General features: G+C 40.3%; 1 protein-coding gene across 5 annotated transcripts in view; it reads right to left on the bottom strand.

Moving 5' to 3' along the window:
- The window catches only part of GLI3 (GLI family zinc finger 3), a 306,186-nt gene that overhangs the window by 101,916 nt on the left and 187,553 nt on the right, over nt 1–16,717 (bottom strand). The window lies entirely within an intron of this gene.

Below are 16,717 nucleotides of genomic sequence, written 5' to 3'. Positions count from 1 at the left end.
GTGGCTTGGGGGAAAAATATCAGGCATTTACATTTCTAGTACTAGGACCTTAAAAATCACAGTGACATAATGCAGGCAGAATGCTACTATACAATTATTTAGGCAAAGAAATTTGACCTTTGAGAAATTTTCTGGCACTTGCAATACAGGAAAATAAAGCCTTTGGTTTTCCTCATGAGAAGAAATTCTAAACAGGCATCTGAGCTTGAGGTAGTTGTGATTCTATTTTCCATTTGACGTGAATGTTAATTTCACTGCTGAACTTACCTCTCACCATCATAGTGCTGCATTAAAAAAAAAAAGAAAGAAAGAAAAAGAAAGGAAGGAAGGGAGGGAGAGAGGAAGGGAAGAGAAAGAAAGGAAGGAAAGGTGGAAGGAAAGAAAAAAGAGAGAGAAAGAAAAGAAGGAAGATTCAGCTGGTTTGGAAGTCTGAGCATGCACAAGGCAGAGATGCCTACAAACAAGAAAAAAGTCTAATTGCAAGAGTCTGTCAGAAGCATGAAATTGACAGTCTATAAGGCCATGCTCCAGCTTTAGTGCTCTGGGTCTTGCAGTCGTGAGTAAAACCATTTTCTCCCATCTGTGTTTCCCTGTTTTGAAGGCGGCCATAGGAGGCAGCTTTCTCTCATACTTTTTTTGCATGTGGCTTCCTGATTGGCCACATTCAGTGAACAATCAGTAATGAAGTGCTCCTGGGGACAGAAAGTTGGAAAAGATTGAGCTCATGTCCTAGTTATAAGGAGCAAAGGTAGAGTGTAAGCTTTTGGCTGATGCAAATAAATTCTAAGGCACGCCTTGCTGCCACCATACCCCACCCACTCCAGGGGATTCCCTTCCCAGAGCTGGCCCCACGCCCCGGGCACAGGCATTTGTAGAATGGCCAGTCTGTGGAACACCCCCTCGCCGCCCTGTTCCTCCTCTAATAGAGAACGTTTTGTGTGGATAATCCAGTGAACTGGCTCTGACAGGCTAAACACTTGTACTTTCCCTTTTTTCATTCACAGAGAATATGGCCATAAAAAGACGAGGCTGTGATAGAGCGGGATGTACTGACTGCAAACTCCTCTCAGGGCACTGGCTTTAGGAGTGAAAGGAAAGGGAGGAGAAACAATTTCTCATCCCGCCTCCCCAGCAAAGGCACACACAGCCGGGGCTCTGGCCCCCAACCCCATCAGAATGGAATCCTGGGAGAAGCCCGTTCTTGCAAGTGCACAGAGCAGGCACTGAATTAAATGAAACCCAAAGCTCATACCGTGAATTTTCTCCCAGTAGAAAATCAAAGAGGTTAAAATACACGAAAGAGAAGGGATTTTCCTGACTTTCTCCTTCTTACTGTTTTTACCATTTTGAACTTAAAAAAAAAATGAGGCTTTTTATTTGTTCTTAAGATGTCACTTCTGGAGAAATAAACTACAAATCCAGAGTTTTCTAAATTTATATGTGGGCAGGGTGAGAAGTCACCACCTGAAAATACTTACATCTTTTCCAAACAACTTGAGGCTTTCCATACTCACTTAGAAAACAGAAATTGGCACGATCTATTAGTCTATCCTATTTTAGCTCTTTTCTATGAAATAAATTAGCTCTGTGTCATTGGTTAAATCTGAAGCTCCATTTAGACCTGCTGCTCCTTTAGAAAACATAGGACTCTCAAATTCAGTCATTCATTTTCTACCAGAAAGGAAAATCAATCCTTCCAATCTGATTCAAAAGTGATTATTACAAAATACAGGCTCACTTGTGGATTTATGATGAGAGACAGATGCCACAAGAACAGACATGTCAGTAGAGAAGCAGGCTTTTCGAGATCCATGAGATGATACCTCCTAGCTTTTTTTATGATCCATGAAGAACTCACTCTGAATCAGTGAAGGTGATGCCATTGCTTACTGGGTTTTTTTGTGAGGCAAAAAACTGGAGCCTGTAATCTTTCTCAAGTTCCAGAATTGAAAATGGTAGTAAGAATATCCCTAGCAGCTTAGATTCCACTGAAGAATCACAGATGGGGAAAACAAACAAACAAACAAACAAACAGCATTTAGAACAATATTAACATTATAGATGTCAGGCTGAGGTGGTCGCCAGTCCCAAAGGAGCAGACAAACTCTCGCTTTTCTCTTCTCACAAATTTGTGGATGTCGACGTGCATACCATCCCCTTCACTTTCATTTGACCTATTTCCACAGAAGACTGAGGATAACTATTCTACAAGTAACGAATCAAGACCTGGGCACCTCTTTCCCAAACGGAACATCCAGGCTCCATCCTTGCTTCCACACCAGTGTGGGGCAACAGCAGAAAAGAGGGTTGTTGCTTCCAAGATCTGGAGATCAAGTCAGGCAACTCCACACACTCTGGTGAACGTCATATGCATGCATGCCACCCCCCTCCAGAGATGATGCAGGGAAGATATGGGGTCACCTAATTCTCATTGAGATGGTGGGACATGTTTTCAAACAGGCATGCGACTATGAAAGCTGCAAGGTGTCAACTGCCTTAAAGAAAAGAATTATCTAGTAGACAAAGGACAGCCACCCCCAGGAACAACAGGAAAATGGTTAATGAGGGTCACTCTGGGTGGGGTCATCAGGAATTCTGGAGACAGTTGACTCAGATCATCAAAGCAGTGGTACTATGGAAGGGCTTGTGGCTGAAGGGGAACTGACATGAATGGGACAAGAAACTGTGTGATCTTGGCTGTGATATGAGCCCCTCTTGGTGGCTCATGTGGTAAACAGCCTGCCTGCAGTGCAGGAGACCTAGGTTCGATCCCTGGATCGGGAAGATCCCCTGGAGAAGGGAATGGCCATCCACTCCAGTACTCTTGTCTGGAGAAATCCATGGGCAGAGGAGCCTTGCAGGCTACAGTCCATGGAATTGAGACAGTCAATCACTAGGCAGGTTGATAAGAAGTCCAGGGAGGAGGAGGAGGAGGAGGAGGAGGAGGAGGAGGAGGAGGAGGAGGAGGAGGAGTTGGAGGAGGGGTCTGGGGCTCTTAAGGAGGAGATAAGGGTTTGGAATTCTCAAGGGAGAGAAAAGGACAAACATTTTTTCTACATTCCTTAATCTTTAGTCACATAAAACATTTTTTTTTTCTTTAAGCCCAGAGCTGATGGTTACACAACAAAACAACTCAGCTTAAACTCTGTACCAATGATTATATAACAACAATGTATCCTGTTTGAGGACAGTTTCTCCTTCTTGAAAACCTTCTGACTAATCCTATTATCTTAAAATGTACATTACTATTAGAGTGGGTCTCATAAGATTTTTCTACTATTAGTTCTAATCCTGTCATCTCAGTGATCAGTGCAAAGAAATAGAGGAAAACAACAGAATGGGAAAGACTAGAGATCTCTTCAAGAAAATTAGAGATACCAATGGAATATTTCATGCAAAGATGGGCTCAATAAAAGACAGAAATTGGTATGGACGTAACAGAAGCAGAAGATACTAAGAAGAGGTGGCAAGAATACACAGAAGAACTATACAAAAAAGATCTTCACGACCCAGATAATCACCATGGTGTGATCACTCACCTAGAGCCAGACATCCTGGAATGTGAAGTCAAGCGGGCCTTAGGAAGCATCACCATGAACAAAGCTAGTGGAGGTGATGGAATTCCATGTGAGCTATTTCAAATCCTAAAAGGCGATGCTGTAAAAGTGCTGCACTCAATATGCCAGTAAATTTGGAAAATGCAGCAGTGGCCACAGGACTGGAAAAGGTCAGTTTTCATTCCAATCCCAAAGAAAGGCAATGCCAAAGAATGCTCAAACTACCGCACAATTGCACTCATCTCACACGCTAGTAAAGTAATGCTCAAAATTCTCCAAGCCAGGCTTCAACAGCATGTGAACCGTGAACTTCCAGATGTTCAAGCTGGTTTTAGAAAAGGCAGAGGAACCAGAGATCAAACTGCCAACATCTGCTGGATCATCGAAAAAGCAAGAGAGTTCCAGAAAAACATCTATTTCTGCTTTATTGACTATGCCAAAGCCTTTGTGTGGATCACAATAAACTGTGGAAAATTCTGAAAGAGATGGAAATTCTAGACCACCTGACCTGCCTTTTGAGAAATCTGTATGCAGGTCAGGAAGCAACAGTTAGAACTGGACATGGAACAACAGACTGGTTCCAAATAGGAAAAGGAGTACATCAAGGCTGTATATTGTCACCCTGCTTATTTAACTTATATGCAGAGTACATCATGAGAAATGCTGGGCTGGAAGAAACACAAGCTGGAATCTAGATTGCTGGGAGAAATATCAAAAACCTCAGATATGTAGATGACACCACCCTTATGGCAGAACGTGAAGAAGAACTAAAGAGCCTCTTGATGAAAGTGAAAGAGGAGAGTGAAAAAGCTGGCTTAAAGCTCAACATTCAGAAAACTAAGATCATGGCATCCGGTCCCATCACTTCATGGCAAATAGATGGGGAAACAGTGTCAGACTTAATTTTTTTGGGTTCCAAAATCACTGCTGATGGTGATTGCAGCCATGATATTAAAAGATGCTTACTCCTTGGAAGGAAGGTTATGACCAACCTAGATAGCATATTAAAAAGCAGAGACATTACTTTGCCAGCAAAGGTCTGTCTAGTCAAGGCTATGTTTTTTCCAGTAGTCATGTATGGATGTGAGAGTTGGACTCTGAAGAAAGCTGGGTACCAAAGAATGGATGCTTTTGAACTGTGGTGTTGGAGAAGACTCTTGAGAGTCCCTTGGACTGCAAGGAGATCCAATCAGTCCATCCTAAAGGAAATCAGTCCTGAATGTTCAATGGAAGGACTGATGCTGAAGCTGAAACTCCAGTGTTTCGGCCACCTGATGCGAAGAGCTGACTCATTTGAAAAGACTCTGATGTTGGGAAAGATTGAAGGTTCGAGGAGAAGGGGACAACAGAGGATGAGATGGTTGGATGGCATCACCGACTCAATGGACATGAGTTTGAGTAAGCTTCAGTAGTTGGTGATGGACAGGGAGGCCTGGCATGTTGCAGTCCATGAGGTCACAAAGAGTCGGACACGACTGAGCGACTGAACTGAACTAAATCCTATCATCTTAAAATATAAATTGTGGGAGTGGGTCTGGTAAGATCTTTACCACCTTGAGACATTCTTTTGATTTATTGTAATAACCAATTGAAAAGTATATAGCTCCCTTGCTAACACTAGTGAGTAGGGGCACTCTCCCTCCCCCTTCTGATGTCTATGTCAGAAGCTTACTCTGTCCCTTTTCATACTTTAATAAAACTCTGCTACACAAAAACTCTTGAGTGATCAAGCCTGGTCCCTGGTCCCGAAGCTAAATCTTCTTCAGAGATCACGAATACTACACCATTCATTGTAAGCTATCAGAATCACCAAGAGTCGTACATAACTGAGCAACTAACACTTTCACTTAAATAGTCCAATAGGGGGATACCTACCTCCTGGGAGGGCTGACAAGTGAATATAACTAAAGCCTCATGTACTGAGCCTAGCATCTAACAAATATTCAATACATACATACTTATATCACAAATTATACTAATATATTCTACCCCTAATATATACATGTACACAATAGAGACAGATACGTATATATGTACATATACACTCACGTGTGTGTGTACTCAGTTGCTCAGTCATGTCTGACTCTTTGTGACCCTACAGACTGTAGCCCGCCAGGCTCCTCTGTCCATGGAATTCTCCAAGCAAGAATACTAGAGTAGATTGCCATTTCCTCCTACAAGGGATCTTCCTGACCCAGGAATTAAGCCTGCATCTCCTGCACTGGCAGGCAGATTCTTTACAACTTAGCCGCCTGGGAAGCCCACATATTACTCATACATACACATAATCACACGTGCATATTAGGGACGGCAAATACAGCATATTATGTGCTTTTCAAACACAAATGTTGGAACCCTGTTTTCAAAGCAAATCTTATAATAGAAACATACCTGTCTGCTTTGTTCCCCAATCTGACAAAACCCCTGGAGCATCTCCTTGGATTTCCCAGTACCCTCCACTCAAAAATCATAAAACCACATATGGCGGTTAAGAACATGAACTCATTTATCAGCTTGCAAGGAACTGGACTTACACTCAGGCTCATTCCTGGCTCTGTCACTGAGGCATGTTTCTTTATACAGAAAATGGAACAATGGCATCTCCCTGCCAGGCCTCTGTCATGGCCAGCACTGGGCACTAGGTAAATAAATGTTGGAGGCCACTGATGTTCTTGGTGGTTGTTAGACCCAACAAAACTTTTGTGTGTGAGCAAACAAATGGCTAAATGACAAGACTTTTGGAAACTGGTGTTCCCATTCCCTTGCTGTTCAATTTCTCACTGAAAGTTGATGACTTACTCATTCTGTCTCTACATCAGACTCTTGTAAGCCAGGCTAATATGACATTTCTCTAGTGCTGAGGCCAGACAAAAATGAGTTCCTAAGCCATCAACGCTGAGCATCCAGCCTTGAACTACTACAGCCCCCGCAGCCACCTGACATGGATATGTGTGTGCGTGCATGCTAAGTTGCTTCAGTCGTGTCTATTTGAGACCCCATGGACTGTAGCCCACCAGGCTCCTCTGTCCACAGGATTCTCCAGGCAAGAATACTGGAGTGGGTTGCCATGCCCTCCTCCAGGGGATCTTCCCAACCCAGGGATCAAACCCACATCTCTTACATCTCCTGCATTGGCAGGAGATAAATATATACAAACTATAGTTTTTCAGTAAAGCTGCTTTTAACATTACCTAAGAGAGGCACTTTCAAATTCTTGGCATCCAGATCATTTGTTAGTTATTTTAACTGTAAAGAAAATTTGAGAGGGAAGGCTAAGCTTACTACCTTTAATAGGCAGATGTGTATCACCTCTGTACGAAAGAGCCATTCAAAATGGCGACCGGGGGGTAAATTCTCGTAAAGGAAGAAGACTTGTGACACGCGAGGAAGGCAGTCACCAAATTTTCCATATAAATAACATGTATTATTTCACAAACTATCATAAAGTTGACTTGGTAAATATTTGTCAAGCTTGTTAAAAAAAAAACACACAAACTTAATTTGTGAATTACAGGAGCACCAGGAAAAAATTATGGTGTTACTTTCCTGGTTTATATTTTTAGTGGATACACACAGATTGAATTAAAGATTACTGTTAGCCTCTCATAAAACTTTCTGTCTTTGTAGTTTTCTCTTCTGTCTCTGTTCTGGAACTGTGTGTACCTCAGTGGTTGGAAAGCAAGCACAAACCATAGAGGGAAAAAAACAAACAACAAACATTCCAGGAGGAAGACTAAAATTTAGAACAGAGATCCCATGCTATTTATGTTGTAGCCAAAGAGTATAGACATATGCCTGTGACCCCTCATACATACAACTACTATCTAGCAAAAAAATGCCCAAGCTGGAGAGGGTTGTCTGGGCAACCAAAGCATCACTAGGGGGAGAAGTTGTCATTCTATGACCTCTGCACCTTGGCTTATGCATATAGGGCCGCAGCCTGCCCACCCAGGGATAACATCCCCTATAGGACTTCCACCTCTTTGTCTTCCCAAGGGCATGAAGACCCAATGAGTGGCCGCCATTTTGCTTCCATGTTACCCAATGCATAAATGAAGTATAGCTTTAGACAAGAAAGCAGGTGGGAATTATTTTCACGTTCTCCCCAAAGACAGTAAAGCAATATTTTGTGTTTGTTTGTGGAAATAATTTAACCTCAGATTAATTCTTTTATAAAGTCATGAAAATCTATTACAATGAAAAGCATAGAGGATTAATATTAGAGCATTTTAAACTATGATAAACTTAGAAACAAAAACATGTATTGCAGAGAATAACTGGACTTCTTAGTTAGAATGAAATATCATTATATAGTATTGAATTTGTTACTGCCTTTTCATCTATCTTATTGGGTTACTAAAATGCCAAGATTAAAATCACAGTGTTTAATCACTTGCATTACCCATTATGAGAGCATTAAACAAGGTTTACAGGGTGGATTATTACCATTTGCTTTCATATTGCTTGGGACACTGGATACCCTGACATTTTGGGGTATGCATGAGAGTTTCAACTCCCAGAAGAATGAAATATTGGGTGTTCTCCTACATAGCAAGTTAATTTTTTGTTTAATTTTGTTCTTTCCATAACAAGTAGACACTCTTCATACTCAAATAATGGCTTAACAGACAACTAAGGGAGTGATGTATTTTTAACCAACTAATTAATTACTCAATAAGTACAGTTTTAATAAACCAAAATTTATAATAAAAAATGTTGCTTTCCATACAATGACAGAAACAGATAACTAAATGTCCACAACTAATACACTAGGCATCACTGGAAATTTGCATAGTCCTGACATGGTCTTCTCCTGTATTCAAGGTAAGCTTTCAGATGAGTTCTGCCCAGAAACATTACGTGGCTCTGCAGTATACAGATGGTTGTGCTGGTTATTCCACCTGCCACCCTTCACCCCAGAACCACTGCATGCCCTGAAGGCTGGACTTTGTGGTCTGAATCAGCAGGGTCACCCTTCCTCTGGATTCCATTAATGAGATCCGCTGGCAGGAGCTGGTGGCAGAGGGGAGAGAAGTCATGGTATTAATTCCCCTCACTTCCTTTCACTAGCTACAGTTCTGCTGATGGCATTTTCCCCATGGAAAATGGGGAAAACTCCCAAAGCGAGACCCCTCTTCCTAGGCGCCAGCCCTCACTGACCCCTTTCCCTCTGTTTGTAACTTCAGGGTACAGGTGGTAACCTCCTCAAACTTTTGCTACTCCTAGAAGTCTCACTCTCACTTTCCAAGCCCTTCTAACCTTGTCCATACCTCTGTAAATATCCACTCCATGAAACTCCCAGGACCCTAGCTGATAAGATGGTTCAGTTTCAAATCCCATTTTCATCATCTCTGCAGCTAAAGAATATTGCCCATGAATTTTTAACTGACTTAGGCCTTTTACAAATTTACCATATTGGGTCTCAATTTTTCAGAGCTACATGTATAACCACACAGATGAATATTTCAATGAAATGTTCATTTGATATATATTTTATTGAAAAATCCATTTATAAGAATCCATTACTATTTCAACATTTGCGGGGATTTCAAGAAACATAATATACGGTCATCCAGTCCCTGCTCTCAAACAGTTTATACTCAGATGGGGGGAAATGCACACATGCATTAAGTGTGTACAGAACAAGTATTATCTGATGAGTCAAAAAGCCTCAATGGGAGCCTTCCAGGATACGCCCTGGATATGAAAAATATACACCATGAACTGGGCTACCAAAAGAAGATAAGAGTTGGACAGAAGTAGCTACTGAAGATGAAGGTACATCGCTTAATGTACACGTTAATCCTCAGGAACTGAGTATTTTCTTATATGGAGAATTCAAGGGCTGTGGTTGGTTTCTTTAACAAAAGAGAGAGAAGTATTTGTTTTAATGGAGAAACAGCATTTCAAGAAATTTGAAAATGACTTTCTTATTTTTATTTCCTATTTATGTCTTTGTGAAAGGAATTTATATCCATGGATTGAAAAGTTGAGGCTATTTTTTTAAAAAAATAGTCATTCCCTATATCCAAGCTATCAAATCTAACCAACATCAATATTTTAAGTTATATATTCCAAGTATTTTTTTCAGGCAAATTATTTTTTGATTTTAATCTGCTGTGCAGATTAAAGCCATAATGAATTATCATTAAACACCCATTAGAATGTTATTATATGATATTGAATATATATTCATGATATTGAATACAGTTCTCAGTGCTATACAATAAATCCTGATTGCTTATCTATTTTATATATAGTAGTTTACATCTCGGAGAAGGCAATGGCAACCCACCACAGTACTCTTGCCTGGAAAATCCCATGGACGGAGGAGCCTGGTGGGTTGCAGTCCATGGAGTCGCTAAGAGTCGGACACGACTGAGCGACTTCACTTTCACTTTTCACTTTCATGCATTGGAGAAGGCGATGGCAACCCACTCCAGTGTTCTTGCCTGGAGAATCCCAGGGACGGCGGAGCCTGGTGGGCGGCCATCTATGGGGTCACACAGAGTCAGACACGACTGAAGTGACTTAGCAGCAGTTTATATCTGTTACTCCCATATTCCTAATTTATCCCCCACCCTTTCTCATTTGGTATCTATAAATTTGTGTTCTATGTCTGTGAATCTGTTTCTGTTTTGCATATAGCATCACTTGTATTATTTCTTAGATTCCACATACAAGTGATATCATATAATATTTATCTTTCCATGACTTCAAATCATCAGAAAAATGTATGTATAGATAAGTGAATCACAGCACTGTACACCTGAAACCAACAAAATGTGATACTTAAATTAATTAATTAATTTTTAAAAACTCAGTAGAATGGCTAAAGTTAAAAACACTGACAGCGCCAAGTATTAATGAGGATATGGAGCAACAGGAACTCTCAAACGACCTGAGTATCAGTTGGTGCAACTTCACTGGCAAACAGTTAGGCATTACCTATGCAAACAGATGCACACCCTGTGACCCAGCAATTCCTTTCCTTGGTGTGTGCCCTATAATACTGCCACATCAGTCACAATATACTGGAATACTCAGAGGAAGATTATTCGTGCGTGTTAAAATTGACCCATATCTATCAACAGTAGGATGGAGAAATAATTTATATAATGAAATAGTGAACAACTATAAAAATGAACAAACCATAATGTGGAAAAATCTCACAAACATAATGTTGAGGAGAAGAAGCCTGGTACAAAAGAATATAATATACTATATTATCCTGCTTATATAAAGTCCAATAACAGACAAACATGAACTTTAGCATTGGGACAGTCAGAAAACTGTTTATCCTTGAGTATTAGGATAGGGGTGCCCAGGGAGAGCTTCTAGCTTCTGGATGCCAGTGATGATTCTATTTCTAGAATTGGTTAGTGGTTAGATGTTTTCACTGTGATTACTCATAATAATTCATAGAGCTATATGTACATAATTGGTGTACTATTTATTATCAGTTTAAACAATATATGCTTTTATATGTGTTAGTTAAAACAATATTTTCCACAGTGATTTCAACCATTCCTATCAAGTTCAGAAAATCAAATAGATATGCACTTGTATTTTTCAAAATTTGAAAAATATTGCTTAAAAATACCATAAATAATAACATGATATTTACCACTATTAAAAACAAAAATAGTTAGTGGACACATTAGTCTCAATTCAAAGTAAACTATGGAAGACAGCTTCTGTATATTCATTTTGGGGGAGGAAATTCCAGCAAAGCCAATCAAAGAAAAAGCCAAGCAAATATTCACAATACATGTCAGTCGTATCCTTTGACAACTGGAACGATGTTATGTTTTATAGAAGAACAATGCAATTGTTTTATGACAAAAAATTATTTTATTCCTTCCTGAGAATATTGCAAAAAAATAATTTGCTAAAATTGGTCTCCACTCAGTATTGGAGAAGGCAATGGCACCCCACTCCAGTACTCTTGCCTGGAAAATCCCATGGACAGAGGAGCCTGGTAGGCTGCAGTCCATGGGGTCGCTAACACTTGGACACGACTGAGCGACTTCACTTTCACTTTTCACTTTCATGCATTGGAGAAGGAAATGGCAACCCACTCCAGTGTTCTTGCCTGGAGAATCTCAGGGATGGGGGAGCCTGGTGGGCTGCCGTCTATGGGGTCACACAGAGTTGGACACGACTGAAGCAACTTAGCAGCAGCAGCAGTATTGTAAATATAACTTAATACTAATAGATTAGGATTTCAAGGTCAAGAAGAGTCAAAAAATGTAAAAGTCCATTCAAGCAACCACAATGTGCAATTCACTGTTATTAACGAATTCTTAAACATACTATAGGTTCAAATAAGCACTTGAATATAAATGACCACATCCCATAGCATGGGGCTTCTTCCTATCCCAGCTCACCCTTGTATAGAAAAAGTGCCTCTAATGCTTTAGGAACAAGGGCTGCTGCTGCTGCTAAGTGACTTCAGTCATGTCCACCTCTTTGTGACCCCATGGACTGTAGCCCTGCAGGCTCCTCTGTCCAAGGGCAAGAAAGAGAAAAGGAATGGGTAGACAGTACCCCTGATCCACAAGGCAGCTGACAAACCTGTTTCTAAAAACCTGTTATCTGTTTTAAGTATTTTAATTCCATTTATGCAGAGGATATATAAAATGATTATTTTTAGCAGCTTTCCTTGTTGTCCAAATGGAGTCCATATATCCCACACAAAGGCACCTCTCTTTTTGCAATGTGTAATAGAGAAATCTTCTTTCTCTTCTTCTCCCAGTGACTATAAAGTTTGTGAGGAAAAACCAAATTCATAAAATAAAAAATTACTGTTATGTAATTTTTAGAAAAACTAGTTATTAATGTAATTAGTATGTATTAAACTTGTATTTTAACATGCATAATGCATGTTATAGATTTATTAATGTACGTATAGGGACTTGTTACTAGAAGAACCAATATTTGCATCTTCCCTTATAAAGTCCACAAAGATACCACTTTGATGAGAAAACAGCTGTGGGTGCAGGAAGGAGATTGTCCAGCAGTGATACTTCCTAACCTGCTGCCTGGAAGATGGAAGTGGGGGGACAGAGAGCTAGTCTCAGTGTTCAGATTCTGGGACAGTTGATGGGGCCCTGTTTTTTTAAGCACATCCTAATTTCTTTTGAGGTAACAAAGTGAACAGACACTGTCTTTTTCTCCCTTACTTCCCTAACGTGGCTCAGCTGGTAAAGAATCCATCTGCAATGCAGGAGGCCTGGGTTCAATCCCTGGGTTGGGAAGATCCCCTGGAGAAGGGAAAGGCTACCCACTCCAGTATTCTGGCTTGGAGCATTCCATGGGCTGTACAGTCCATGGAGTCGCAAAGAGTCAGACAAAACTGAGCGACTTTCACTTCCTAAGATAATAAGATGCTTCTTTTTCCCTTTTGATGGTCTTGCTTCCTTCTGATGGAACAGGTCATGGGGGAGGCCAATCCAGCCAGACCCACAGGACCAGAGGCTGTCCTGTCTCAGCCTCCTCCTCCTTTTCTCCCGGCAGCAGGGAGAGTGCTTTTGATTAGCTGCTCTGTACCTTCCAAGTGGCAAGGTCTCAGACTTAGTTAATTCTGGGTAAACTAGATAGTTAAAAGTCAGATGAAAAAGCAGTGCTGTAATTTAATGTTCAATAAGAAAATGTACATAAAGCATTCATCAGGGACCTGTCATGCTCTAAGTTCTCAGTAAAGGTTGGCCCTTATGACCAACACGCTTATTCCTGCTACCGCCATTGCTACTAGAGCTCTGGATGGTCAAGGCCAAAGACATGCTGCTTTCAGTGCATCCTCAAGACCCCATCAGGAGGGGGCTGTTGTAGAGCCAGCCTGGGTTCAGCTCTCCTGACACCCTTAGTACCATCTAGGAGTCACCCCGTGCCCCCACCTCTTCGAACAAACTGAAGAGATGAGTGACGTTTTCTGAACTTAGTAAAATGGATGGAATTTTTTTTTTTCTGAAAGTAGATTCAAGGGCATGATTTTCTTCAGTGTTAGTTCAGTACTGTATTGCCATGATAAAAGAAAACATAAGGGTGTGGGGACACAAATTTCAAAGTCTGATTTCTCTGACATTTTTGCCAACTTTCCACTCATCCTAACAGATATGAATTTTTTGGAATTTGACGATTATCGATACCCCCCTACCCACAAACAGCAGGCAAAATGGTAACATAATGTCCTTTTCCAAGAAGAAAATACACTGCAAAACAGAAAGATGTAGAAACACAACTCTCATGAACTAACAGTATCTAGAAAATTCCTGGGTCCTGTGACATTTGTTCCTTGCTGTCACCTTTTCCAATAACATAGAATTCTATCAACCATGACAATCTTTGGTAGGAACTTATGGATTTGAGCCAAGATATCCACCAGGTATAAGAAAAAAGACAGTAAATAGTAACAAGGATTCAGTTAGAACTGCTGATTTAATTAACTGAACAAATAAGCCTGTGCTTGTATCATTTGCCTGGAAGTTTCCACAATTTAAGTAAACAGATATATAAAATATCTAAAGAGCCCCCAAGCCAGGATTTGTTATTTAAGTGAGAAACCTCACAGCAGGAGGCTTCAGAAACTGGGTGGAAATAATTGATAAGAAACAGGAAGTTAGGCTCCTCAGTTTCATCCTGCTTCTTCGTGTTGAGCCCTCTTACAGGTGGTATGGAGGACATTTATAACAAAGACAGGGTGCATCTGGAATTCTGAGCCAAGGAGAGATGCGGTTTCTGTTTTAATTGATATTTTGTAAATGTTACTTCAAGAACCAGCTCAAATCCTTTATCAACAGCAGGCTGGCACATTGAGCTTAGGTATATCTTCCAGGAGCTGGTGTGGACTTTTTCTCTAGTACCATCATCATCATAATCCTTGTAATTATTATGATGACTGTTAACTACAGCCTAGAGTGTTTTCTGGGTTGTCTCTTATGATCCTTGGCAAGATGTGTCTGACTCACACTTTCCCTCATTCTTTAAATCATCCTTATTTTAAGTGATAACAGAGATGTCCATCAAGGAACTATTATTATCTAAATAGCTCTCTTCCAGAAGAAAATCTCCCAGTTTTGCTAGGGGTCTCTGGCTCAGCAAAGGGGAAAATAAGAGGCCCTTATAAAGTGTCAAGCTCTTTAGATTTAACTGGAATTAGATCTTTTAAGACTCTACTCCATGATAATTAAGACTTTGTATCCCAGGCACACTTCTCAGTATTCTAGAAATTTAACCCTTCTGAGGGTGTCAAACTTTTCCAAAATAAGTTAAATGTGAAAGGAGCATATCTAATGTCTTGGGGGAACAATTTGTCTATATTATTCAACAGAAAAGAAGCATTAAGCTCTACATAAGGAGACAGCAATGTCCTTAGGATTCTTGTTCTCATGGTTTTAGAAAAACTTTCTCTAAGCACAGGGAGTAACATCATGAGAGGCTGAAGATGCTGTGGGTTTGGCCACTGGAAAAGGAACCACACAGCCTCTGGTTGTGTTCTGTTCCTCCCAATGAAACCAAGTCTAAGGATACCGTACGTAAGGACAGGTTGAACTGACTGGGAATGTCTACACAAAGTGTGGAAATTACCAGTTCAGATTATCTTCAGAGAACCTGCATGGAACCCCAGAGTTTCTGAAAACAAGCTCTTTGGGCTTTACTTTTCTCATCTGTAAAATGTGAGGCTCTGGATGAGATGAACTCCACTCCACCCACCTGGGTGAAAGTGTTTTTTGGTCCTAAAATCCAGCATTTTCTATGATTCAAACCATTTGTTCCTGCCTGCCTTTGATCAGCTTTGACAATCCATGTTATGAAGCCTATAACTTGAATAAAGTTGAGTTTGAACATTGAGTGACACAACTTGAGTGTCCTGCAAATGAGGTCTCGCTTTTTCTTTTTGGCTCCCTTTCTTTTTTTTTCATTTAATTTTTTTTTTTTAATAAATTTATTTATTTTAGTTGGGGGCTAATTACTTTACAATATTGTAATGTTGGTTTACAATGTTGAGTTGGTTTCAGGTGTGCAGCAAAGTGATTCAGTTACAGACACACACACACACATATTCTTTTTTACATTCTCTTCCATTATAGGTTATTATAAGATATTGAATAGAGTTCCGTGTGCTATACAGTAGGTCTTTGTTGTTTATTTTACATATAAGAGTGTGTATATGTTAATCCCAGACACCTAATTTATACTTCCCCTTGCTCCCTTTTGGTCACCATAAGTTTGTTTTCATTGTCTTTTGCTCATTCTTTTGAATGGCACTGCCATCATCATTACAATCACTGTCCCCCTGCCCCAGACCACTCTGGTGTTCAACTTTGATGTTTCTCCCTGGAGACGAAAGGGTCTGGCCTTACGTAGATTGAATCTGGATGGCGATGGAGGAGCAAAAGGTGGGACCATGTACCCACACGCACAGTTCGGTACTGAGCTTCAGCTTAAATCCTAAAGGAGCTTTTACCGGTGAGTTCACCACTATTAGATGTTTTTATATTAACAACACTTTTCCCATCCAGGTTTGTGCATTTTATCTTTATTCTTTCAAATCCTGAAATTGCCTGGATAACAGAGAGGGTTGATATATTATATACACACCCCCACACTCACACACACAGACACATACACACACACACTCACACACGTTTCTAAGAGCAGCCTGAACTTTTAGGGGAAATTGAAGAGGCTTTGTGTCAAGTACAGCTAAATCCAACCTTTCCATATCAAACCGCTGCTAGAAAATTACTGTGCAGATGATAAGGCAGAAAGATATAATAAAAAGTGACTCTACTCAATTTACACTGCAATATTGGTATGACTGAATATTTCTCATTCAGGTGCCTGATAAAATCGCTAAACTGTATTGCAGATAAATAAAGGAGGCTTCTGTCAAGAATAAACACCATTAATCATGAAGTCTTACCCTCTGAGAGCCTGTGCTATGCATCTGTACAAATACACCAACACAACCAGCAGGCAGCACATGCTTCCTCACTTTATACTATTACAGGCTGAAGTTGGCCTCCTTGTTCATTTTGTCTGATTCAGGCAGCAAGAGCATTTTGAAAACACTCTCTTTACATTTTAACTTTTCAATCTGCAATGAGGTCCTTTATTACAACATGGAGGAGAAATTGGCTGGGTTCTTGAGGGAA

This window comes from Giraffa tippelskirchi, chromosome 10, assembly GCF_054371585.1.
Source record: "Giraffa tippelskirchi isolate mGirTip1 chromosome 10, T2T-mGirTip1v1.2.pri, whole genome shotgun sequence".
Lineage (NCBI taxonomy): Eukaryota > Metazoa > Chordata > Mammalia > Artiodactyla > Giraffidae > Giraffa > Giraffa tippelskirchi.
This window is presented reverse-complemented; position numbering and strand designations above follow the sequence as displayed.